Genomic DNA, 27,743 nt, shown 5'->3' on the forward strand with positions numbered 1-27,743 from the left:
TCCACCTTCTCCTTCTCTTCCTGCAGAACCAAGGTCCTTCATGTCTTCCCCAATCTATGCCATCCACTCTCACATCCAAAGGGCTGGAGAGAAAATTCACAGGATCAGGAGAGACTAAGAACACCAGAAAAAAGACCAGCAGATTTCTCTAGTTTTTTACTAAGACATCTCAAAAGCAAGAAGTCACAATATACAGAAAAGTCTGAATACATCCATCAAGTTGTGGACGAGGTTGAAGGGGAGTTAAGCAAGGGAGTGGTGGAGATAAACACAGGGAAAAATTTCCTGAGCAGTGGAGGAGGTGATGAAGGACACCAGCAATACTAATTCATCCCTCCCAAGGAAGAATGAGAGGACCCACACCAGCCAGGGCAAGGCCTGCCCTTCCACTGAAAGCCTTTGTTTTCTCAGGCTCTTTCCTTCTTGGCAAGAGGTGTGTTCTGAGGAAAAGATTTGATAAACTGCTTCCTGAGGAGTCTAAAATTTTACGCACTTGTGAGTTACCCCTCATAAATACATTGGTCTTTCAGCTCAGATTAAAGGCTAATTTAAAATATATTTATCGCAAATTGTGGACTTTGAGAGGAAAAAAAAGTGACATGATTTCAAAGCAGAACAGATTATTTAAAATCAAGGCTACTCTGGCAAATTACGGTGTTCTGATTGCTGCAAGCAGTCTGCTTCAGGAGAGAAATTTCTGCTTGAAAGTGAAAGGCAACTTCTGAGATCTCTTCAATCACACCAGTAAAGAGGCTGCTTCTGCAGAAACTTTGTTCACTACACCTTCAGCATGCTTATGTGTGCACAGGGTAACACAAACACACGCATACCCACTCTCAGTCGGAAGGTGGCCCACAGGCAGGAATCTGAAGGGGCAGCCATAGAGCTCTGCCACTAGCTCACCAACTGGAAAAGAGGCTCAGGGAGGCTCTCCAGGTGCCAGCAGGAAGAAACATCTTTCCTTCAGATTCAAGTCCTATCACAGGATGTGGCTGTTGCTACACAATAGTGATTCCCCTCCCTTCCTGCCTCCCGATTCCCAGGCCCTCCTATCCCAGAGACAAAGAGCAAATACCTCGATAGCTGCTTCTGGTGTGCTTGCAAAGCTCCACTCATAAGATTGCAGGCATCTGTCCCCTTGGCCTGCGCCTTAGCAGGCTATGAGAAGGGAGCAAGCACGGAGGGCAGTGCAGGGGCACAGGCGGTCATGACAGGGTAGCATACCTCTGAAGCGTTTCACTCCATTCCCACTTGGACAATACCTGAGCCAATGCCTGCAAAACTAGGAGTGTCCCTGAAATTATAAGGCAGTTGTCAAAACTAGACTTGAATTTGGAGACAGGGTAATGCTGGTTAGAGTGAGGGGTGGGGAGGGATGAAGGGATGTTGTTTGCTTTTACTTTAGATAGCTGTTTTAGGATTTAAAGGGGCCTTGTTAGTCCTTGTAGCCCTTAGCAAAGCCAAGTCACTAGAGCAATCAGCAGGGGCCAGTCAGCTGAACCCTCTGCGGACCAGCACAGCAGAAACCATGACCTCCAGGATTTTAAATAATCAGGGCTTGTCAGTACCAATAAGCCTCAGTCTCTGAAGCCCCATGAGGTTAAAAAAAAAAATCTTCCATGCAAGGTGACAAAGAGATTTAGATGAAGACTCCTTCAGAGGAACAAAGGGGCAGACACAACTTTGAAGGATGTGCTGCCTTTGGTCCATCTGAGAGCTGCCTGGTGTCACCTGACTGGCAACCCAAGTCCCAAATCAGCCTCCCTTGGGTGCACCGGCACTTGTGCTCAGAAAAGATAATGCTAATGCCACTTTTTATTTGTTTTTCTGTCTACAAAAATGCCCACTTATCAGGATTTAATGGCTCTCTGAAATAAAGCTATTTTAAAACATTACCTGAGATGTAAATGAGTCACTGAAAACTGTGGCTATGTCCTTTTCCTATACCTGGATAGACGTTTCCAAATCAACATCAGCCTTTCCTGATGGCCTACAAGAGGGGTGTCCACCCTGGCCTTGGCTTTGGTCAGTGGCAGACCCCAGAGAGATGTAAAGCCCCTTGAAGGGCCAACCCTGTATTTTTACAGGGAAATCCCTGAGCTCTTCAACATGCTTTCTCCTTCAAGAAGTTGTCCCTGAAGTCACACAGCACCCAATGAGAAAGCCAGGTGATCTGGTAATCCAGAAAGGCACATACAAAGAACCTGCCACCGGAAGACACAGTTACATAAGACCTGGCAGACAAGGTAGCTCAATAAGTCCCAGAAGGTCTTGAAATACTATGAGACTACTGAGAGGAAATGTGAGTCCATTCTTTCTCACTTCTGTTGCTTTTGATGAGGTAAATTTCATTTTGACAACCTGAGTTTCACCCTCTTTATTGGTCAGCTTTCCATTACTATGACAAAAAACCTGAGACAATGCCACTTTAGAAGATGAAAGGTTTATTTTAGTTTATGGTTTCAGAGGCATGAATCCATGGTTAGTAGGTCCTGTGGTTCCCCCATTGGATGCCACCCCCTAACAGTACACAGGGTACGTAAGGGGACAATTATCCAAACCATAGCACCTGTGATCTTGGTAGAAAGGGGTGAGTATTTAGTGTCAATGGACTGATCCCGGCTTGCATGATCATGTTGCACTCTTATCACAAACCTATGCCTCTCATTCCCAGGGCAGGAAAAGGAGAACACAGGTGACATTTGACCTGCATGCTCTCAGATCCAAGGTCCTTCCCTCCAGGTACACACCCATTCCCACACCAGACACTGCTCCTTATGGAACACTTGGACCAATTAGCAGCATTTTCACATCTTTCATATTTTAAATCTCCAGACCAAGAGCTACTCTATACTTTTCCTTTACCCACATTTCCCAAAGATACCCCTCTCTTCCTCAGTCCCTCCCTCCATGCAGTGGAATGGTCTTACCTCTCTGGGAGGCAGTAATAGCGGTATGGTTAAGAAAATGAACTATGCAATCAATACCCTTGGTATTATTCATATCTGTTCCTCTATTTCCCTTACATATAGGGGAAACTCATAGTTGTACCTATGACTTGGATTGGAGAGAAAGATTAAGTGAGGAAAATGCCTCGTGGTTAATAAAAGTTATCATTATTATTATAATGTAGTTTTATAATAAAAAATAATCCAGGAGTAAAAATATATCAATAATTCCCTAATTTGTCTCAATCATTAATGTCCTAATCTAGGTCATCATCATTGCCTACCTGGACTATTACCAAATGAAAAACCTTTAGTCTCTTACTCCAGAATCCCCTCTCCGATCTCTCTCTCTCTCATGATACCTAAGGGCTCAGTCATTAAGTTATGTTATCCTTTTTCTTTAAAACCTTTAATATGTGTTTGGTTTAGATTGAAAACATCCTCCAAAACCTCATGCATTTGGAAGGTGATTGTATCATGGGGTGCTGTAGGTATCCGTAGATTCATCCACTGATGAGTTCACAGCTGAATGTGCAGTTAGGGTGTGGGGCCTGATTGGAGGAGGGTTGCTAGGGGCGTGGCCTGGAAGGATGCATTCTTATCCTTGGTTCCTCCCTTCTCTCTCTTCTTTCTGGATGCCCTGAGTTAAGCACCTTTTCCTCCACCATGCCCCTGTGCCAGCCTGTTTCTGCCTTGGAGCCAGCTGACCATGAACTAAAACCATGAGCCAAAATAAACTTCCTTAAAGTTTTAAGTTTTGGGTACCAAAACTACAACGATGAGAAAGTGAATAAAACAGTGTCTATCTGGTACATATTGAGTGGAACTCCTTGTCATGGCCTCCAAGGCTCACCTTACATGGCTCTGATCCCACCTTCCCTGAACAGCCTTCTCACCAGACAAGGCCACCCTCATCTCCTTCCAAAATCTCCTCTGGCCCAGCCAGGTAGCCGCTCCTCAGCTTCTTGGACCCAACTCTGCCTATCACTGTCTATGCACAGCAGTGTCAATGGCAGGACCTGGATTTTCCTGTGCCTGACATGGCATTGGCACTGAGCAGATGTTCCTTAAATCCTTGTGCAGTGGAGAGTCTCCTCTTGCAGCATGGCAGACATAAGCAGGTTCATTGTCAACAAATCCTCATCTCTGGTACAATGCCACAGGGAATATTTTAGCACTCTTCAGCCTGGAATGCTTTTAGCCAAATCTTTCTACCAATAAGAGGCCATTCTGACCAGAAGCCTTTAAAGTCCAAGGCCATATGTCAAGCCACACACATATCTTCCTCCTTCCCTCTCGCCCCCAGCCTAATATTCCCAGAATCCAAAAGGAAGATTCAGGTTTTTAACAGTACTCACGTTCTGTTGGCATACCAATTAACACTAATTAATCATTTTCATTAGATGTGATAATGGCTGGGAGAGAAAAAATTAGAAAAAGATTTTGCCACCAAAATAATCCAATTCCATATCAAGAGTTCTGGTAGCTTATGAGATTGGCCCACCTGAGATCAAATCAGCCCTGCTCCACTGGTGACCTGTCATGAACTTCTGGATGGTGTCAAAGCAGCAAAAATATCCAGCTGGAGAAGCAGCATGATGACCTGACCTAAACAATCATCATGGAATTAATTGATGTCCTTCCATAGCAGGGATTCTTGGTAACCATAGCAGTCCCTGAAATATGATGCATCCATCAGTTATAATTCCTGGGTGCCCAAGAGGGTGGCAAAGATGAATCATGCCACAAACCTACTTCTCAGTGGCTTTTAGCCCAGGGACACCAGTCTGAACTCTGTTCACCCACTGCCCCAATAGGGAGCATTCTTCACTATCTCTGGTTGGGCAAGTCCAGGCTTCCACTCAGTCCTTCTAGCCAAAGTCCCTGCAGTTATTCTAAATTCCCTGCCTCCTCACACACTTCACATCTAGTCATTAAAAGCAAAACCCACCATGCCAGCAGAAGTGTCTGCCTTCTACCACCTCCACCCACCTAGACTACTGCAAGAGACGTCATTGGTCTCCTGACCTTCCTCACCTTCAGTCTATTCTAAGCACAGCACTCAGAGCAGTTATTTGCAGAGTAAATCATACCACACCACTCTTCTGCTCACAATCCTGCAAAGACTTTTTGTCTCCCTATTCTCTCTCCCTTTCCACTCTGCTGTAGCAGTGTAGGCCTTTCCTGAACACACCGAGGGGCCCTCGCACTCACTTTACATACACCACCCTTTTTGAGGGGCAAATTTAGAGACTTACCTATTTAAAATCACAACCCAATGACAACCCTACTACAGCATTCCCAGCCTCACTCTCCTGCTCTTCTGTTGTTTTTTTCCAAGCAGGCATTACCTTCCAATATTTTACATAATTTACTTATGTGTTATTTCTATTATTTGTGACCTTGTTTCCCCAAATAGAATGTAAGGTCAGTGAGAGCAGAAGTCTTTGATTTGTTCATTGATTTACCTAAAGTACAGAGAATATCTCCTAGTACATAGTAAGTGCTCAATTAACCTTTTACTAGGAAGTAGTGAGAACAATAAAGACAATTCCATACCAATGACTGTGACTGTCTCCTAAAGCCTGAGTCAGGAGGGGAGAAAAGACAAGCAGAGGTTGCTCCGAGGACACAACCTGTGACCAAAACCTTGAAGGACAGGGAGGATGTGACCCAGGAGTCAGGGAAGGTTGTGTAGATGGATGGACCCATGTGTTAGGACAAGGGGTTCCTAGAGAAGAGCAGGCTGAGTACATTAGACACACAGTGGACAATGACAGGTGTGTGGTGAAGAAGTAGGTTGAGCAAGTAGCTGGAGGGCCAGGACAGGGACTCTGGACAGCAGGTGTTGGGGACCCTGTGACAGGTTGGTGTTACTGGCTTTCCTTTAGCCAAGTCTGTTCCACAAAATCCAAACAGCGACTATTCTGCAACACATCATTGAGTTTTCTAGGCTGTAGGCCAAGAGGTGAAGGCAATTCTCCACACTCAAGGCTGTTGGGGGCCTTGGCTCACATTACCCTCCCAGCTCAGGCCCTCATTCCCCAGCTCTTCCTTCCTAAAGACTGCTCAACCTCTCCTTGCCTTGTATTTGTGGGCTTCTCTGAGCCCATGCACCAGTCACCCCTCCTGAATATGCTCACTGTATGCTCCTGCACTGCACTAGACCCCTCCTTGTTCTCAGATCACTCAGTGTGTGCTGTCTCACCGTATGGTATGAAGCTCTGTAGACTGCACCAACCTTAGGGTTTTTTGGGCTTCAGCACTTCTGAACCCCAGGAAGTGTCCCAATAACTGGTGGACCTGGGTGCTCTCCCAGAGGCTGACCTGGCTAGGCTGTCACAGCATCCCTGAAGACCACAACACTGTGTCAAGCTTCTGAGGTCGCCACCTTGGGGATTCTTTGGAAGAAAAGAACCTCCTGAGAGAGCAAGAGTTCAATATTGGGCTTCCCAAAGCAGGGAGGAGTATTTGGTAAGAAATGAAGAGTGTGTTTGCTTTACATGTCAGTTAATAAAGGCAGTGCACATGGCAGACCCCAGAATGGGTGTGAATGTCAGCCTGCACCTTAAACATTTCCTACTCTGCAGCTGGAATGATCCATCCCACTGAAGTATGCAGCTGGAACACCAGAGAACAGTGGTTCCCTCAGCCACACACCGTGACTCTTTCCCATGGTTCTCCTCACTCCAATTCCAGGGGGAAGTCACCAAGGCTCAGCCTGCCATGTGCAATCTGTTCCTCTGCACCCTCCTGGATAGCTATGCATACCTACCTTAAGCATTGTTTATTGATGGCTATGCTTTTGTGCATGAATTCTTCTTGGCTACTGGATCTATTTTCTGGAGGTTTCCTCCATTCAGAGGCTCAAGGCCTTCCTTCATTATAATTTGCTCTGAGCTGATTGGACAGCCCAAGTGTGACTTCAGACCTGGTTCATCTCAGTAAATAAAACCAGAGAAGGTAGTTGCAGGTGTATTCATAACTCAGTGGAAGAAAAATGTCTCCCCTTCTTCTCATTTCCCTACCTGATTTCCCATTAGTAGTACATGGTGCTCTTCAGAATGTCATGAGCGTGCACAAGAAAGACCCCCAAAACTGCACCTGTGCCAGTCGATCATCCACATGTTGTCTTTGTTTGTGCCTTACATGGGAACTGGACAACACAACCTCCTGCAGCACCTAAGGAAGGAACTGGGACAGCCAGGGAAGAAGCTAGGTCCTAACTTCTCCCTCCTTGGCCATCACAGACATAACTCTCCCTAGGGGAGTTCCAGTTCCTTCTGAACAAACATAGCTGACCCTTGGGTCCTTGCCCATGTCACCTCCTATAGGACACACAGAATCTCTTATTCAGTTGTGTATTCTCAACACAGAGGTATCCCTGGATGTGAGTTCTGCCCCTGCCCAGCACCATGCCCACAGTTATGAGGACTGGGCTGTAAGAACATGACAGAGGGAAGACTTGGAAACATGCAGGCTTACTTTGTTTAGGACAAGAGAATGTGCCTTAAAACATTAGATACAGTACAGACTATTGGTGCTTGCTTGCTGTCGACTGGTTAAAAAGAAACAAATGAGCTCATGTCTGAAAAGAACTGGATATCAGTACAGGATCCCCAGCCTCATGGCATTGAATCATGGATTTCCTAGTTAGAAAGAACCAAGGGAAACACGTAGGTATGAAATGTGGTGTCTTCAGGGGTTGTGGGGGTACAGAGTGGCAGAACAAGCAAGCCCAGGCAGGAGCTGACAGGCAGCTGGGCCCCTCCTTCTCCAGAGCAGCCTAGAATCCCTGCATGGCTGGGTGGCAGGGGAAGGCTGGGGGCACTGATCTGTACTCCTGTGCCTCTAACTAGAGAGGGCATGACTTCCTTTGCAACTTTCCTTACAGCTACAGACTGACCACCGATGGCTGAGTGCAAAGAATCTTCTACCACAGGCAGGCCAAGTTGTGAGCAGTAAAGAAGATGGACCTGTGGCGTCCTTGAAGCAGTCACTAACCCACATGGCTGGGGTGATGACTGACTGTTCTCCATTTGCTCCACAGAAGATGAGTCTGGCTATGATGAGAGGGGTGGGTTTAGCAGAATTAAATTTGAAAGTAATTTGAATTGTGAAAATTCACTCCTTAGTAGGAAGAGGGAAAGAAACTCCATGAATCTGGCAATTTGGGATGGTTTAAGGAAAGTTACTCTCAGAGGTAGAATTACCTAAGACTAATATTACAGGTTGAATTGTGTGCCTCTCAGAATTTACATGTGGAAGCGCTAATTCTCAGTGCTCCAGAATGTGAGCTTGTTTGGAGATAATGTCTTATCTTAAGAAAGGAGTCAAATTACTATGAATAGATCTTTGGGGGAGGGTTGTAATCCAACATGATCTGACCCAAGTCCTTATAGAAGAAGGAATTTTGGACATGGTGACAGAGACATACAGAGGGAAGACAATATGAAAAGACGCAAGGGGAAGATGGTGATCTACAGGCTGAGGAGAGAGCCAAGAGATCCTTCCCTCAGCCCTCAGCAGGAACCAGCCTGAAGACTCCTCAGCCTTGGACTTTCAGCCTTCAGAACCATGAGATGGTAAATTTCCATTGCATAAGCCAGCCAGGCTGTGTGCTTTATTCCCCTAGCCTAGCCACTAACATACTGGCTAAAGATCTAAAGATCTTCTTCTCTACAACCACAACTGAGAGCCCCAGGAACATGGATCACATCCTTCACACTTTATCCCCAGCAGGCCTAGCATGATTAGTTGCTGATAAAGCTGCTGTCATGGCTTATATCTAGATGTCCCCGCAAAGCCTCCTGCACTCTTAGGTGGGCCTTTTGAGAAGTGACTGGATCATGGGGTTGTGGCACTTCATTAGCCCACTGATGTTTATAGCTGGGTATGATGTTGGGAGGTGAAGTCTGGTGGGAAGAGGTAGGTCACTGTGGGCGGGGTCTGAAAGGATATGTAATATCCTTCCTCCTCCCTTGTTGGCTTCCTGCTTACTGTCTACCCTACTACAGACTGTTTCTCCTCTGCCATGCCCCCCTCAGAGCCAGCTGATTATGGATGAAAACCTCTACAAATTGTCAGCTAAAATAAACCTTTCCTCCTTTAACTTGTGGGTGCTGGGTATTTTGTCCCAGCAATGAGAAAATAACTTAGACAGCTGCCCTCTTGCTGGATTATGAGTTTTTTTGTTCTGTTTTGTTTTGTTTGGGTACCAGGGATCGAACTCAGGACCTTGCCCTTGCAAAGCAGGCAGCGGAATCACTGAGCTAAATCCCCGTCCCTGGACTATGAGTTTTGATGATAAGAACTAATGTAATTCAGCTCTGTGCCTAAGCTCGGTAGAAATCCAATGAAATTCTTTTTTTTTTTTTTTCTGTAGCTATTGGAAGCTCTTTAGCTTCTTTTTACCTAATTGTCAAAAAGAAAGAAACAAACACACAGATGGATTTGAGTACATTCAAAAGCTTTACTTATGTTTAGTCATATAACTATAAACATGTCTGTATGTGTGCTTGTGTGTGTGTTTGTGGTGTGCACACGCACACACACAGGTAGAGAGAGACGAGAGAAAGAAAGGGAGACAACAAAAAAAGAGAAAGAGAATTTTTTCCCAAGACTTTCAGTGGGTGGCAGGAAAAAAAATCCACATCATGCCAGCATGATAGCTGATGTTGGGTACTATTTATAGAGCTGGCCATGGTCATGTCAGAGCTTTAAGAGGGAAAACATCTGGGTGCATTCCAAAGAGATAGGAAGAGCCCAAGTCACAACATATTCCACAGTGGAAATCTGCATCTTTGAGAAAGTTGCAATTTACATTTGCTAAACATACTACTGTGCTTTGCAGGCCCTGGGGTAACCTCACTCTGGCACCCATTATAACAAAAGAATAACACAATAGCCATCAGGTCTCCAAGTTTGAAGTGAGTTCTGCAGGGAATGAATGGTTGCCGAATAGCAGAGTGCACACAGCAGCTTCTGCAGGCTGGTGGCCAGTCAGTGACAGTCTCTGCCAACTGGAATGTGTCACCAGCATTCTCGGGACCTCTACACTGAAAGGGGGAAAAGAATCACTATTTCTACAATATTTTGCTGACATAAAGCAAGTGTGCCCTACTTTTGACAAAAGCAATACATTTAAAATAAAAATCCAGATTCTGAAAACAGATCTATCAGAACAAAGCAGTCCAACCTAAAAAAGGAGCAGGCCATGCAAAGGCCTCTCTGCTTTTTTCAGCAAAGGATGCCCAGCACACAGGCTAAGACCCAGCAGTCTGCCCCTCCTCCAAAGACACATGTTTCCTAAAGCAGCTCTCTCTGTTGGCCAGTCCAACCTCTCTACTGCAACGTCCTACAGGGTTTCCAAACACTGCCTTCCGGTGACGCCCCTCATCAGACAGGTGCTGCAGTTGAGGAACATCTGTGATGCAGCCTGGCTTGGGAGAGCTGTTTCCTCGGAGACACCATATCCGTGCCCCTTGTCTTTGCTGAGTGTTTTCCCACATCACCCTGCAACTCCAGCCTCCACGTTCTGTGAGTACTGCATTGGCAGGACTGCTTTTCTGTTTCTACGAAACCTCTTCCTGGCTTCCTGACAACCCTAAGGAGAAGGAGCAGGGTTTTTAGAGTGGCTGTGCCTTTGGTAGTGACTAACATGTGGGCCATCTATCTTGTCTGTGGCTTCAGGAAAAGAATGGATTTCAGGACAGGGAGAAAGTGTGAGCAGGCTGTCCACTTGCTCAGCGCCATCTCCAAAACATACCCACTTCTGTGTCTTCATTCCACGGTGTTCCACAGTGTTCTATTCCCAAAATGTTTGTTCCTTCCATATGGGTCACAAAGGAGTGAGTGGTGGGTCCATAGGAAGCCAGAATTGCAGGGAAGCCTTGGCAGGCTGACCCACAGACACATACTCACTTTCCTAAACAGGACAAATACCTAATCCAGCAATCCTGGGTCCAGCTACTGGATCTCACTGTTTTTGTATAATGTTTATTATTTGTGTTATTAAAAATCAATAAAGGCTCACTATAAAATATTTGAAAGCTGCAAGAAAAATATAAAGAACAAAACAAAATTATCCATAATCCCACCATCCAGAGAGAAACTCTATTTCCATTTTGGTCTATTTTACTCACTTTTCGGAAATACATATATATTCCTTTAGCTGCTTAAAAGGACATTTCACTTATAGCTTCGTAATCATTATTTCATGTCATTAACATTCTTCAAAAACCTTTATACAGTGGCCAACTATTGCACTGTATGGATGTACCATAATTTACTTAACTACTTAATCCCTATAGTGGGAGAAGGTTGAATTCAGTTTTCCAGGAAGAAAAGTAGCACTACAGTGAATGATACTGTGCACTCATATTTCTGATTATTTCCTTAGAATAGAATCCTAAAAATAAATCAAAAGGTACAGAAAAACCTCAAAAGCCATGCCTTCTAAAAAGACTGCACCAATTACAACTCCATGAATAGGACCTTATACCATCTTACTGTCTCTCTGTGACACCAGGCAAAATCATTTTTAACCTTCAACAATTAATTTTCTAGCTGGAAAATGGAGCTTCATTTCCATTTTAATCAGCATCTCTATGATAGTTATCATTGGAATTGTTGGTAACAGGGCTTGACTTGAATTACCTCACTTTACCACCACACAGCATCCTCTGATGCAGCCCCTGTCTCATCCTCCTCCTCAGAGGCAGAACGAAGGTCCAATGGTGACTCGTCCAAGGTCACACAGCTAAAGCTGGGTGCCCAGGCCTGATCCCACCTAACTGTGACACTGTGCAGATGACTCACAGGGTCGAACATCTTTCCATGTATGTTCAGCTGTTGTAGTTCTCTTTCTTCTGATGATACTAAAGTTTGTCTTCTTGTGTAGAAAACCACTCTTGCCCTGTGGATGTTTTGATATCTTTCTGGTGCCAGGGTCCACACATCATCCCAGACTCTTCCCCAGCTCAGTCCAACCAACAACCACTTCCCTGCAACCATTAACAATGACACAGTGCCTTCCCAATACATGGGAAAGAATTTAAACTAGCTTCACCTCACACTTCTGGAGAGCACTCCAAGTGTCCTACAATTTGTGTAAACCTTGCCTGGGAAATATTGGGTAACTCAAAGAAGTGATCCTTAGGAGTGGCAGGTGGGGCCCAACAATCCAGGCCAATGAGAAAAGCACAGCTCTCACAAGGGCTCATTCTACCCTCACATCTGTTTCTTCACTTGCCGGAGAGTGAGCGAGAAGTCAATGTGTCCTTCTCTTCATGCAGAAATGGAAATAACTCACAACCAGACAGCTCTGAGACAACACAATGCTTAAGTGCATCAGCAGGCCAGCCACTGTCCCTCAAAGGCCAGAGGAAATGTACCACAGCCCTCCACCCCAGGGAGCAGAATCATCTCAAAGGAGGGGCTTCTTAGAAGCCCAGAGCTGCTCCTGGTCAGGGCAACACAGAACCCTGCATGGACCAGGGAGGGAGCCCAGGGCTGAGGGATTCTCAGTTTTAAAGTCATCTGCTTCCGTAGGAATTTGTACTGCAGAAAAGTGCCGCAGGATCATAAACCAGCTTTGTGCCTGCTTCAGAGCTCACTCTGCAACTTGGAATGATCACTTGCTTGATTCAGCTCAGGTTAGGGAGATGGATAGGATTTTCCCACAAATCACTTGATTAGTATGAGAAATCTATGTTCCTGCTGTCCTAAACATTGCAGGGATTTTTGGTTCCCTTTAAATCTCTCTCAGTATTATGGTTCTTGAGCTCTCAAAGTTTCCTCCCCAGGATTTTGTTTTTTTAAGGTGCTATACTATTTTGTAATCTTACTTTGTTCCTTTCTGTTGTCTTTCTTCCAAAGAATGTAAAATCCTTGACTAGAAATATTTGAGAGGACATGCCTAAGACTGGAATCCAAAAACAGATATTTTATCCTATTTCTAACCACTCCAGGATCTCCCTAGCACAACTGCTTGTAATCCATGACCCCAGCCACTAGCCTAGCTCATCCTTAGGCAGAAGCTATGTCTTATCACTGCCATAGCCCTTTCTTACTACAGGCCTTGGAACACTATATATTTCAGGCAATATGCTAAATACTTCCAATCTAATTCCATGTAATCATGACAACAAAACTGTGAGATAGGTACCAGGTATGTTAGAGTTGGGGAAACTGAGGTTTGGAGCAGCCACTTGGACAGCTGAGCCAGGCTTGTGAGATAACCATGGGTTGATAAACTGTGGGTACCTACATCTCTGTGCTTCCCTGTTCTGTATTAGATCTCCAAAGAATAAGATTTGAAGAAAAGATGGGCGAGTCTTCCCCATTGCTCAATCCTGAGCCACAAACCCCTCACTGCCTGTATCACCACCTCAACAACTCCAACCCCTGAGTGAGCACAGTGTGTTGGCTCTAAAGAGAGATCCTTCTTCAAAACACTGGCACATCTCGTACCAGTTACATGTCCTACCCATGCCCAGTTCCAGTTCAGGCTGAGGCCAGCCTTCCTCCTGGCCACGTTGACAGTGTACTGATGTAGGCTGGGTCTCCGGACACTCTTCTTGAGGCTCCCTGAGCAACACCCCACTGCCAACACCTGTAGTTTCCACCCTGTCCTGGGCACAGCACTCCCTGAACAAAGGCCCAGCTAGTATCCTACTGGGTACATGGTTTTCAACTGTTCTCTTCCAAAGCCCCACGTCCTTCTCCTTCCCTACAATCCCTCTTTCTCCCTGTTTTCCTTTTTCTTTCCTTACAGACCTCTAAAGAGAATAAAGAGAGACATTGTTTCTTCACAGCTCACACCAGCATTTTCCTCTTCCCACACTACCTGGAATGGAGAACCAAGGCTTCTTCTGGGCCTGCCTGGCCTTCCTTTCTCCCTTCCTCCTGGGTGTTAGCAAGAAAGACAGCAAAGAACCTGGCCCACTATTTTGAGTTCCACCCTTTCCTTGGGTAAGTTCCTTTTCTCCCCAGGATAATTTCTTAAGGTAAAAGTGGAGAAGATGATCTTCATTTTACTCCCTCCTGTCTCACAGGAAGATGTTTTTTTAAAAAAGCTTTACAGAAAAAACCAAGTACAACGGATCTCCCTTAGCTCCCACTAAGCCAGGCCAGTGGGCTCTGTGGCTCTTCCTCCTCTCTGATTTCTAGAAGGATCATTAGTGATCCTAGGAATTTGATTTCATTTCTCAAAATTCTCTTCTACAAAAGCCTCCTCAGTAGGTGCTCCCGACCTGCAGGCATCTCTAAGACCATTTTGTTTCTCTCCGTCCCCGTCCGCATCTTGGCCTTATTAATTCAGTCATAGCTCTCCAGAATTTACAGGGCCCCTTTTCAGTGAAAAGCTGTGGTGACAGTAATATCAGAAGCCTTTTAATTTTGATTTCGAGAGTCAGAAATGCCTCTGTCATTGTCTGTCTCCCTCTCCCTTGATGCGGGGGGGGGGGGATCTATCTCCATGGCCTACTGGGCCCAGGTCCTTCCTCTCTTCTCTGGAGCTTCTTGATCTTATTCTCTGTATCACCAAGGAAATGAAGCAACACAGGTAGTCCCCACCCTGATCCACCCCATTACCTCCTCCTCAGCCCACCAGCTGCTTTCCCCTCCCACCTCCATCCAAGAGCCCACTAAGCCCCTGCCTGCCTTTTCCTTCTCCACTCCACTCCAACTTCCTCACTTCTGGGCCCTGCACCATCTTCATGCCCTCTTGGCTACATCCTTTCCACCCCGGGTGTTATTTTCCCCATTTTTGTGGGAGAAATACTGATTTGACCCTACCTGCTCCTGCAGTCCACATTTCATTTCTTTGCACCCTTTACAGCAACACTCATCAATGGAGTTGCTTACCTGAGCGATCACCAGTGTCTCCCCTTGGCCCACCTCAATGAAGCTCTTCCCCTAAGTACCTGCTCACCTCACCAGCAGCTGCCCTGGTGCTCACGTGCAGTTTTCACCCCCTATCTCCAGATACAGGAGAGGTATCTGGTCCAGCTCATCACTGGTTCCTTCTGAGAAAACACTCTGCTTAGTTTCTGAGGTAACATTTTGTCTTGTTTGGACCCCTGTGTGAAGAGCGGCTCCTTTCCAGAACCTGCTATGGCTTATGAAGTGACTCCAAGAGACTAATGTAGAGAGGGCTTGATCCCCAGGCATCACAGTTCAGAGGTGGGGCTGCAGAAGTGACTAGCCAGGAGGACACTGACCCTCTCCAGGGACTAAAGCATGGAAGAGTTCAAAACTGCACAGGTTATGAGAAAGTGAGGCCCACCTGGAGGAAGGAGGTTCTTGGGCTGTGACTTTAGAGTTTGCTTTATCCCCAGTCCCTTCCTCTCTCTGGCTCTCTTTTCTCCCTCTGCTTCCTAGCTACCTGAGATGAGCAGTTTTCCTCTGCCACACCCCTCTGCCATGATGTTTCTGTTGAGTCACAGCCCTAAGAGTAATGGAGCCTGCTGACTGTGAGCTAAAACCTCTGAAACTATATGGCAAAATAAACCTTTTCTCCCTTAAGTTGATAATCTCAGATATTTCATCACAGACAGAAAAAAAAAAAAAAAAAAGAACCCTGACTAAAATAGAACCCTTTAGTGGTTCATCTTCAATGTCCTAGATCCAAAGTCAGCAACCTCTGGTCCATGGACCAGGTGGCTGGTTTATAAGTAAAGTTTTATGGGATCACAGCTATGCTCCTTCATTTATATATTTTCTACGGCTACTTTGCTGTTCTCACGGCAAAGCTGAGAAGTTGCAGCAAAGACCATACAGCCTGCAAAGCCTGAAATATTCGCTGTCTGGCTCCTTAAGAAAAAGTTTGCCAACCCTTCCCCTAGACCTATAAATACTGTACTACAGTTCGCAGGATTCGGTTTTTATGCCTCCTCTGTACCTACATTGGGTCTCTTGGGATCTCTCTTGGCCCTGTGACTTTAAATACCACTGTGCTTAAATACCAAAGTTCTTCTCTACTCAAATGTCCTCTCTGAACTCTAGACCCACAAGCCAGTTGTCCAGGAGATATCTCACTTAGCTGTCTCACACCTCCCAGAACAAACTCCCCGCTTCTTGTTCCTCCACCACCCCCAATTTGCTCCTTTCAGTCTCTTCCTTCTCGTGCCAAAGCCTTACAATCATCTTCTAATGCTATCTTTCTCTGAAACCCCATGTTCAAGCCATCAGCAATTTCTGCTGACTCCCCTCTCAAAATACATCCAGAACTTGACCACTCCCCTCTCTCTCTTCAACCCTACTCCCCCTTCTCCCAGACCTTTGTCACCCAGCTGCCCTCTGCCTGCACATGATGCCCATCGTATGATGGCAATACAGCAGCCAGAGCCATCCCTTCACATCACAGACTGCACTACTCCTTGGCTGCTATTCCTGATAGCTCGAGTGGTACCAACTAAAGGTCTTTTCTAGCCTGGACCATTGGATCCCAAGTATGTACATGGGCCACACCCCACATGTCCAGGTTGCTGCCTGAGTGTTGCTGACAGACAAGGCACACCTCCTGGACACTTCCTTCCAGACACAGTCCCTGTGTCCCTTGGTCAACTTTATTTTCTCCATTGTATGGAGAAACCTCTGACAGGTTTTCTGACTGGTTTGCCATCTGTCTCCCCCACTGGACTCTAACCTCAGAACAGATGGCACCTGGGTCAGTCACATGCACTGCTGGATCCCCAAAACTTAGAAGTGTGCCCGTCTACCCCCAATACATGGAGCAGTGACTAGATGAACACATAAAATGTCAGAAGTCCATGGATCCCACTAAAGAAGCAGAAAGACATGGGAGAGAAGCATATTATTTGCATTATGGAGAAATAAAAAAGCAGAGCTGTATTCTAAGACTCACATAGCCTTGGAATCAGTGGTCTCCCCTGCTGAACTGTCCTGGAGAAAGGACTGAAGTAAGCCAGTACCTGAAACAAAGGGACTGTGTGGCCAGCACCCTTCTGCAGAGCTTACCCAGGACCAAGGGAGGAAGGATGAACGGGTGTCTCTGGAGGCACACAGAGCAATTACCCAGCTTCTTCTCATCACCATACCCTTCTAGGCCCTCTTTGTCGCCAGCAAAGAATCTTGGCCACAGAGCCAAATGGGTAATCTGGGTGGGGTACAGGGTTAGGGATCTGCCACTCACTGCAGTGTTACCCTAGGAGTGTTAGTCAGTGTGGGTCCCTGTTTAATCAATGTTTAAAAATCTGAAATTAAAGGTAGTCCAGTCCCCCCGCCTAGTTTTTTCTTCCTCCCTCCCTCCCTCCTTCCTTTCTTCCTTCCTTCCTTCCTTCCTTCCCTTTCTTTTCTTTCTTTCTTTTTGATCTGTGTCTTATCACATTTAAACATCAACAACTTACAATTTTAAAAAGTTATGGTCATTTAAGGCCACTTGTCCATATCTAAAATCTTTTCTTTTTCTCAGTGTCTCATAAATCCAGAACCCTGCAGGGCAATCGCATTTTCCACAGGAGCAAAACTCAGAGAGGCAGCAGGAGAGAAATCCTATGAGATCCACAGGCCCATCTCCGCGGCCTCTGGTCTCCCCCTCCCTTTTCTCCTTTCACAGCCACATTGACTCCAGTCTGTGGAACAGAAGGAATTTCTTGAAAGAGAGGGAGGCCTGGAAGGATGGGGGGGCTCTGACCATCACCCCCAATGCAGCCCCACACCAACCATGTGGTTTTTGGCTCCAAACTTCCACTTGGGCTGAGAATGTTCCCCCTGCTGTCCAAATGGCCCATATCCTTTGGTGTTCAGGGCCCTTTACCCCTGAGCATCTGAGACTACTCTCACCTTCAATGACACCCACCTTCCTCAGCATCTGTCCTCCACCTGATGTCCTGGGGCTCAGCAGAAGATACCCTTATACTCACAGTCATCACATGTCTGCTGCTGTCTGCTCCCCAAGAGCTGACCAAGCAATACAGGGCATTTTCCACACCTTTGTTTTGCCCAGGACACAGAGGCCAGCAGGAAGTCCTAGTCAATCATGGGTGGGGGTGATATTTGCAGGCAAAACTCTGGCCCATTCCATGCCTGATTCCTGTGCCTGTTGCCCTTAAAAGCAAAGCAGAGTGCCTTTGCCTTTCAGTGTCCACTTCCTCCTCTGAAAATGGAGAAAACAACACCTTTCCTGCCCACCTTTGAGGCTTCTGCCTACAAACACCACACACATTTAGAGTTATTATTAAAATAAATAGAGCAGCAAATCATCCATGCAGTCCGCACTGCTCCTCATCCTGCCCTATCTCCCAGCAGGCCTGGCCACTTTTCCCAATTAAGCCTGCAGAAGCCCCAAGGGTGTGCCCATCAGAGCTGCCACCTGCCCTGCTGAGGGAAGGCACCCCAGAGCCCCCATGTGGCCCCAGCACATATCCTGGAGCCAGCCAGCTGTGACTTTCACCCAGGGCAGGCTGTCTCGTACTGCCCAGAGTTTATGCAACAAAGAAAACCACAGCAGGAAGCAAATGCATTCTGGAAAAGCAGTAACAAATGAGGCTCTTGTCAGGAGGTTGGGCCACAGGACTGCCTCGAGAGAGCCACCAGCACCCAAGCCCTGCTGTAAACACAGCAATTAGCCCACTGATTTCACCTTCATCAAAGAGGAGGGGGTGACTGCATACCTTCCTGTGGAAATCCTCCATCCCCCTCTGAGCTGCTGGGCCCTTGCAACATGCCCGCTCCACAAAGAGCATGGTATCTGGAGCAGAAGGTCCTCATTCTTGTGTCTAGGGATGCCACTCACTAGCTGGGAGACTCTGGTCAAGTCACAGCCTCTCTGAGCCTCAGCTTCCCTGCTCTGAAATGAGCAGATACACAGGATGCATGGAAATGTGCCACTGGCAAAGCCAAGAGGAGACTGACCCGGAAGGGACAGGGTCCATGGGAGGTGCATGGGGATGAGGGCGAGGGGAGATCAAGGGTGCCTGCCCTGGGACGGCTCCTTGCACAGACACCACTTTCACCCTCACTGCGGACAAGGGCGGTGCTGCTGGATTTCATGGGTCCCTTTATCTTATCGCACATGTATCAAATCTCACCATTTTAGTGAACAACACCAGCACAACCTCTCTTTATACGTAGTCGCAGCTTGAACACTAGTGGGTGAAATGACTAATTTAAAAAGCATATTTTCTGACTTGCGCAAGAATGTTTCCTGTAGAAACTTTGGAAAATATAAAAAGTTGAGAGGAATTACAAATCATGTGTTTCTTAAAACCCAGTGACAACCACTACAAAGTATTCTGCTCTATTTTTCAGGACCATATATATCTTTTATTTTATTCATAATTATACTCTATTTACTTTTAAATCTTTACTTAATATACATCATTAGCATGTTCCCATATTCTTATATATTATTCAATGTAATTTTAATAGCTTCCTTGATTTCCATTTGTGGATGAGCCATGTTAGATTTAATGCCCCCACGAAATGTTTTGTTTTAATGAATAATGCTGAAAGGACTGTCCTTGATTAGAACTGTTTTGCACATCTCTGATTATTTCCTTAGGATAACTTCCTAAAAGAGGAATTGCTCATTGCTTCAAAGAGTGTATTTTTTGAGTTATGTCTCCAATGTTTGCAAAATACCTTCTACCAGCTAGTCTAAAAATGTCCATTCCCAACCATACCCTTCACAACACTATGATTGAATATCATTCTTTATTTTTGCTACTCTGTTCAGTTGATAATGATATTTTGGTTCTGATTTCACATGTTAACTGTAAGTGAGGTTAGGCACTGTTACATAATGTCCTGGCCACTTACTTCTTTTCTGTATACCTGAACTATCAAGTCACATTCTTTGCTCAGAGAAAAGACTGATTTTTGTAAATACTCTGAGGAAAAAGAGAATTAGTTTACAACCTCTTTTCATGATCTTTCCCCTATGTTTCACAATCCCTTCCATTAAAGCATTAATTCTAATGTTTCACTTATATTCTCTTCCTGTAGTTTAAATCCAATTCCTCTCATCCTGTCTTCAGTGCGGATGCTATTCCGTTATCTAGCAGTGTGACCTTCCTTGTCAGTTGTCAGCCTGTCTTCCTGGGGATGAATAATTCCTCTTCATTTTTGCCTGATCTAGTGTGACTTATGAAGTTAGAGCTTCACCCTTTGATGCGGTCCCTTCCACTCCCTACTGTCATGTCTTCCTCAAGGCTGGGTCCTCCCCGTTTCTCCCCTGGACAGCAACAAATTATTTTTGAACAGGCCTTTGTCTCCAGCTGGGCCCTGCCTTTTCAGCCCTCACAAACCTCACCCCTGTGCTACACTTTGCAACTTCACAACTACTCAGACTGCATTCATAAATCCAAATGTAGCTCGTCATTTCCTGTCTAAAACCCTCTGTTCTTTGGTTTGCCCAGCTGGGCCCTCCCTATGTGGTCAGCACCACAGGCCTATCCCCAAAACATATCTGGTGTGTTCAGATTCAGCAACACCAAGTACTGTATTACTGACAGGTCACACCATTTCCTGCAAATGAGGCTCTGTTCCCACCACCCTGGCCCCATCCTCTGGGGTGTCCTATTATGTTCAAGTCCCACCCAGGATTTATGTGGCACCCTCTGGCCACCTCACATAAGTCACAGTGAACCCCACACCCAGGACACATCTGCATTCCACTTCATATACCTCACTGTTTTTTACTAGAGTCTGTGGCATCAAAAGTGAGGACATAGTGTGAACTCAGCTGAATGCCACTGCGACTGACCAGGACATGTAGTGAACACACCCTGAGCTAACTCTCTGACCAATTCCTCCAAGGCCCCTGTCTGCACACAGGCTCTGTAGGCCCTTGGTTTCTTCCTCCTGGGTGCTAGCCAGTCCCTCCTCCCTTCCTTGCATCTTCCCAGCCTGGCTTGCCCAGCCCCTGGTGCCCATGAAGCCCTCTCCATCTGGCTCCTCCACATCTTCTATCTCAGCCATTCCCCTACCCTACTGCCTCTGGGGGTGAGGTTCTTGCCATGCAAGACCCTGCAGGAGAAACCTCAGCTCTTTCTGGAAGACATCCTTGGGTGTGGGCAAAAAGGCCCAGAATGCCTTCATTAGCATCCAGAATGCCATGCATGAGAGAAGGGCCATGCCTTCCCCACTGGATACTCACTGCTGACCCCTACTGCTTCTTGACACCAACTCAGGACACACCTGAGGACTGTTGCGTTTTGCTTAGTGGCCACACATGTTGCTCACAAATTCTGGATCTATTCTGTGGTGTTCATTTCACCAATTCATCTTGCTTCCTATGTGGCTCAAACAACTGCAGAGCAAAGCCTCCTATAGCAGCTGCCTCGTTCTCCAAGGCCTAAGGCCCCTTCCGAGCCCACTAGGCCAGGCTTTGGGTCTGAGAAGAGTGCACTCCCGGGCACTTCAGGCTGCGCCCTTCTCTGGGCTGCCCCCCACCCACCCGCCACAAGCAGGCCTTTGCTCTACTTTACTAAAGATAAGGTGTGAAGAGTCTTCTTGGCATATATTCCAGGCCATGGGCCTCTCACAGCATTCGGTGAAGGCTCCTAGTAGACATCTAACATACGAGGTTTGGATTAAATATTTTCCGCATTTGTCTTCCAAGTGCTCTCTGCTCTGCCAGTCCCCTTCTCAGTTCAAGTCTCTGGTGCACACTGCACCACCTTCATCCCCCAGCTCAGCTACCCCACCCAGAGGCCTAAAGGTGGAAACAGCACTCCCTAAAGACTGCTCCTTTGCATGTGTCCCTGTCCTGCCATTTGGTTAGAGATCAACTGGGAGCCCAAGAAAGGCAAGTGGTAGAAGAGATGAGCTACAAAGCAAGTGACTCTGACATGGGAGAAGAAGACTCTTGACTCTGGCCCCACTTCTGCCATTTGATAACTGTGTGACCATACCAAGGCCTCTTTCCTCTGTGGCCTCATTGGTCATATGTGGGAGTGAAAGCTGAAACTGGATGGGAGATCCCAAGCCATAAACAGGACCTGCCCAGCAAGGTGGCAGCCAGCACAAGGGGAGTGGAGAGGCCTCAGCCCTGGGGGGCAGCACTTGTTGTCTGCATTCCTTCCTCACTCCCCCACACAGATTTCCAGCCACTTCCACAGCCCCTGAGAGAGGGTGAGGTTTTGGAGAAATAAAAAATGAGCCTCTTCAGGACAGGGTGTGGATCCTGAGGCTTTGTAGTCCTGTCTTTCACCTCCTCACAGTCCTCTGGCTCCTCCTCCACTGTTAAAACCTCCAGCTTACCCATTTCCTAAAGATCATCACAGAGCTCCACAACCTTCCCTTTTTAAAAACTCTTGCTGATGGAAAATTCTTCCTCATACCTAATCTAAGTCCATCTGCTGCAATTTCTGTCTATTTTCTCTCGTTCAATCCTTACTGGAGATGGAGAACAGCTGGTCGCCATCCTCCATATAACATCCCCTCCTAAACCGAAATCAGTTATGACATCACCTTCAGCCTGCTTTTCTTCTGGCATCACATCCACCATTCGTCTGACCAGCCCTCATGGATTCTGTCTCCCAAGCATCACTGGCCACCGTGGCTTGACCTGGAGGATGCTCTGCAGCTCCACGTCCCTCTGGATCTGTGGCATCCACAACAGGATGGAGGACTCTGTGGCCAGATCCAGAGAGAAGGTCAGAGCAAGAGGGGACCTAAGAGAACACAGTCTAGGCCTTCTGCTTTACACAGGAGGAAGCTGAAAGTTAGAAAGGGCAAGTAAGCAGTGCTCGAGGTCAAATCCAAGGGGTCAGGCTCCAGCCATCAGCCCCTCAGTACTGCCACAATACCTGAGCAGCCTCAGCCTATCCTCAATGGGGGTAGAGCAGAACCAGCCTGAACTGAAAAGCAAAAGGCCAGTTTCCTAGAACCTTCCTGACACAAATTCTATCTTTCTGTGTCCACTAGCAGATGCCTGAATTTCTACTCTGCACATCTTTGATTTCCGTTAAAAACTCAAATACTAGGCTGGAGAGTGTAGCTGTGTGGTAAACTGCTTGTCTAGTCTGGATTCCATCCCTAACACCATAAAAAGAAAGAAAGAAAGAAAGTAAAAGAAAAAAAACTTCAAATACCTCTGTAAGTGGCAATAGTGTTGTCAATATTAACATTGGTACCTTAATACAAGTAAGTAGATTTGATATTTGATCTTTTCCAACTATTGATAGATTCAGGGTGAGAAGAGAACAAAGAACAAAGAAGCTGGAATGACAGACAAATTGCACTATCTGCTAGTGTTTACAAGGTCAGTACTGGCTGCAGGGGAGACTTTAGTCTGGGAGCTCAGGCTGGTGGGTATCCCTGGACATAGAAAATGCCCATGCTCAAACGCATCAACTGGTGGCCCCACCATGTCAGCTGCACCCCGGGTGCTCCTTCCAGGTCTGCAGCAGAACTGAATTTGGTGAGAGGATTACCTCACTGCTCCCACTGGGCAGGATCCCTTGAATGTGAGTATTCCAGCATTCCTAAGGTATCCTGCCTACCTCTTCCCAACAGGAGGTGAGCAGGGCATGTAAAAGTCAGCCAGGATGTCCTGAAATGACAGGAAGAACTAGAAGGGAAAGAGAAAAGAGATGGATGCCTGCCTATCAGATTCAGTAATAATTGAGTATTATTCAATTACCTGCTTCAAGGTGAAATGCTCCCCAGAGGGAGAAAGGAGGAGCCTGTGAATGTAAGGAAGAGTGAGTCATATCAACTATTTACTCATGATTTTGCCTATGAAATTTTCCTAAATGAAGAATGGAGGAGGACAAGAATAGAGTGTGGTTAATATATATCCAGAACCTGGGTTTCAACACAGCCCTCTCCCACTCTGAATATCAGGGGCACATTGTGCTCCAACCCCGTCAACTTTTGGGGATGTCCCTGACTGCTTCAACCTCCAGACGCCCCACCCCTCCAGGACAACTGGTAAATCCACACACCTAGGAGAGGAAGAGAAGACACTGTGATAGTGTCTACCAAAACTCCTAACCCAATAAACGTACGTATTTGATTTCCCCAAAGCTACAAAATTAAATTTAAAAATAGAAGACAAAAGGCAACTCTGACAAAAATTTTAATATATTCTCAATGCCATTTCAGGGGCCAGTTTTCTCTAACAGTGAAATCGCCACAAAATAACAAGATCAAAGCAGGCTGGCACAGAGATTACTTATTGATATGTTTATGATGAAAAGGGATGACAGGGAGGGCGGCAGGGAAGAGGGCCAGGAAAGCAAGTGTGGGACTTGTACTTGCCCTGTAAATCACACTGGGCTGGGAGGAACAGAAAGATGCAATCCTCCAAGCTACAGTGGTAAATGCCAGAAACCTGGGCTGGCCAGTGGGGAAAAGGAGAACACACTAGACCTCTGGGTGGTGCTAATCCAGGGTCCTAGCTAAAGCTATCATGTCTGGTGAAATGACAAGTAACAAATTCAATTTCCTAAGCATCAGCCAGTCCCTGTGTATACACGCAGGCACTGAGCTTCACAACGAGTTCATCAACCTAACACCAGTGAATAGTGCTCCATGCTGGATCATAAGCAGTGGAGCTGCGTTTCACACCCTACTCCATCCAAGGTGAAGTTGCAATGATGGTGTTTTGCATTTTGTCAGTTATGCTTCAGTTCCTATATTCCCCTTCCTTTTTTTAGCTTACGTTGTTATTTTAATGATCTCTGTTCCAAATGAGGAAATATAAGGAAGAAGAATGAGGAGGAGGCAGAGGGAGAAAAGCAAGCACTCCAGTGTGTCCCACTTGTACTTTTCAAAGCTTGCTGGGCTCCCTCCCCCACCAGCCTTTTCCCTCTGTGTGTGAGTCACCATTTAGAAGCTGCTTTAAATGACTACTTTTAATGTTCTCTATCCCAACAGAAATCCAGGAGATCAGCATCAAATGAAGGGTCCCCCAGTTCTCCTTCCAGCTCCTGGTCCTAGACACCCCTCAAATTCAAAAGCACTTTCTAATGTATTGCTGTCTTCATGAAAACCAAGGTGCCTGCTCTCAAGATACAGGCTGGGTACTGCCCTTCTGGGGTCTTCCCAGGGGCCATACACACTAGAAAGACCACTGAGGACAAGGTCCTGCACCAAATCTGCCCAACAGCCAAGAAAAGTTCAGTTTCTACTCCCAGCCCCAAACACAGAGAGACCATAATGTGCAGGGCTGCAAGTTTGCTTTGCTGACTGTCAGGACAGCATGTGCAGAAGAGAAGGCTGACTGTATCCTGACCACCACCAACAACAAAAGGTCAGGCACCTGTTTTTATTAACCACTGTGAGTAGAGCTTCCATAATAACAGTTCCCACCCAAAATAGCTGCCTAAAGAAGGTGGAGGAGAACCTGTTGTGTGTGGTGGTAAAAAGAATAAGAATTAAAAAGTGAAGGTGGTGCCAGGGAATCCAGACTGCCATCTACACTTCAGCAGGAAGGGTGTCACAGGGGAGAGGTGTTGCAGAAAAGTCCCTCCAGGAACATTCACTCTAGCCAGGACTCCCCAGCTTCAGGGAAGGGAGGAAATCCACCTGAACTTCCTGACCCCAAAGCTTCCAGGACTTGTGACACCAGCCAGGGACTGGAAGCTTCAGTCTGTCTAGTAGGTACAGCCAACCACACACCTGGTCAAGTGCTGTGTGGCATGAAAACAGAAGCTGCTTACATGAAAGCAGGAAGGAAATCCAAGGCCAAGTGCGCTACTTTCTCCCCCATGGAGACAATGCTTCCTAACTAACACTGCCTGTGGCAGAAACTGGAGAAAAGGAGTTTCCCCAGGTACCCAGACTGGGTGTCATATCATCTAAAGCCCTTTTGGTCCCACAGTGGAGAATGCTCTAAGATGCCGCTGTGCTGAACCAGCTGCCTGCCATGATGAGCTTTTCTACTCAAAGAGCAGTCAACAGAAGCACTGTGGATGGTGACTTCAGCTCCATCTTTCTGCCACAAATGCACCTGCATACCTAAGTTACCTGAGCACCTAGACAGAGCCAGCTCCCAGCAGCTGGCCCATCCCAATGCCAGCCTCCACCTTCCAGGGTTCCACAAGACTCCAGCACAGGTGTAAGCCATGCACAGGATGAGATCTTGCTCTATTCCCATTTTTTCAGGACACACCAACCCTGGAAAATCTCAAAGAGTTTGGGGAAGCTAACCAATGAAGTGGTTTCTTTTCCTCTGAAGGGTTTCATAGATTTCTCCAAAAGTTGTATGGCACCCAACGCTCACCAGGTCACACAGGACAGGCCACATTACCCCAATAAATTTTTTCTTCCACCAAACAAAATGAAGAAAGACACAGTGGGCAATAGGTAGGAGGGAGACAGAGACAGAAGTTTGAGGAAGGACTCGAGTTGAAGGTCACAGTAGTTTGAGGAAGATAGGTCAAGATAATATAGATGGGGCAGACCCTGTGGTGGAAAACCTGACCAATCAATCACCTTTCTCACAACAAGCTTCCCAGTGATGGGTCACCTAATCATCTTGGGGTCTGGGGGCATCCTGGGGTCCACCTTCCTTCTCCCAGCAAACCTGAGCCTACACCCCAACCCTGAGGAAGATCAGGGGGATTCTGACAGACCTGAGCACAGCTAATTAAGAGTAGTAAACAAGCCCAGTTATTGGCAAGCGCAGAAGTTTTCCAAATTGTTGGCTTGTTTTCCTCCCAACAAAAGGCTGTGAATTCCCACCTTTGTCACATTCCCTCCCCTAAACTTTTCTTTCTGCAATCCTCCACCTCTGCTAACCTGCCAGCCTCTGAGAAGGGACCAGCTCAAGCAGCACCCCCGGGGGATGTAGGCAGTGGTACCTTTTCCGAGGAGCAGAGGGGCTGTGGTCCAGAGGCTGGATGCCCTGCTGGAAGGTGGGTAGATGCTGTCCTGCTGTCCGGATGGAGCACGCTGAGAATTACGCGTTCCTGTCTCTGCGACCAGACCTTTCAGCAGCTCTGACCAACTGTGCTAGGGATGCACTTAGCAATTATCTGCTGCCGCCGACGCCCCGCCCTCTACTCCTGCGATTGGCTCTCAGGTCCCGGGCTGGACTGCATTGGTCTCTGCCTACCTCACTCATTGCTTTGGCTCCTACTATTATCTAAGCCATCAAAGGAAATAATTCCATGTTTCATTGACAACCTGTAAGGCTCTTCTCCGGCCCTGTGTGGGGGCAGAACTGGGAGTCCAGCAGAGGGAGGAAAGGGGAGGAGAATAGGAAGGGAGGGAGAGAGAGAGAGGGAGAGGGGAGAGAGGGAGCGCGAGAGAGCTATCAAGCAATCAGATTCTTTCTCCAGCATTTTAACTTCCACAAAACAGAGCCCATAGCAACAATTTTCTGGCCTTACTGGTAAATGTTCTTGAGGGCAGACAGAATTATAACCGCGGGGTTTCTGCGGATGTCAGACAGGCTCTGGGAAGCAGAGCAAGGTTGTGGGCTGAAGGAATAGTGATGTTTTTACATCCTGGAGGGCATGTGAAGGTCACTTTAAATTATTTGGGGAACGTGTTATGCACCTTTACTGGATTTTATCTATCTGTTCTTTCCTGCGTGGTCCAGTTGGATAATTTCCCTTTGCACCATATCTGGAGAGTCTCAGAAGAGCTAATCTTAAAGTCCATAAAAGTCTAGAATTCCTCACTGGCCTCACAGGGAGGGCTAACAGGATAGGTGTTTTAAGTGGAATCATAAGTGCAGAGGGATATTCAACTTGCGCTTATTCTGTCTTGGCTTCAGTTAATTCCTTAGACTCATATTAATAGCCAAAACAAGGGAAGAGCAGACAACCAGCCCCTGGAACCTGGGAAATGCTTCCCTTTTCCTTGTCTATC

At 46.6% G+C, this 27,743-nt stretch overlaps 1 protein-coding gene across 5 annotated transcripts in view; it reads right to left on the reverse strand.

Moving 5' to 3' along the window:
- The window catches only part of Zmat4 (zinc finger matrin-type 4), a 424,653-nt gene extending 397,594 nt beyond the window's left edge, over window positions 1–27,059 (reverse strand). For 2 of the 5 annotated variants that reach the window (XM_087217367.1, XM_021236774.2), the window contains exon 1: window positions 26,729–27,058. The gene's annotated coding sequence lies outside the window, so the exon portion shown is untranslated. Of the gene's footprint in view, window positions 1–26,728 lie in introns of all 5 variants that reach the window. The other 3 variants (XM_087217364.1, XM_004855311.4, XM_021236773.2) reach the window with 3 other exon arrangements.
- Between the last annotated feature and the right edge of the window lie 684 nt (window positions 27,060–27,743).

Source organism: Heterocephalus glaber, unplaced genomic scaffold (assembly GCF_053883595.1).
Source record: "Heterocephalus glaber isolate CG9 unplaced genomic scaffold, H.glaber_assembly_v1.0 deba00001461, whole genome shotgun sequence".
Taxonomy (NCBI): domain Eukaryota; kingdom Metazoa; phylum Chordata; class Mammalia; order Rodentia; family Bathyergidae; genus Heterocephalus; species Heterocephalus glaber.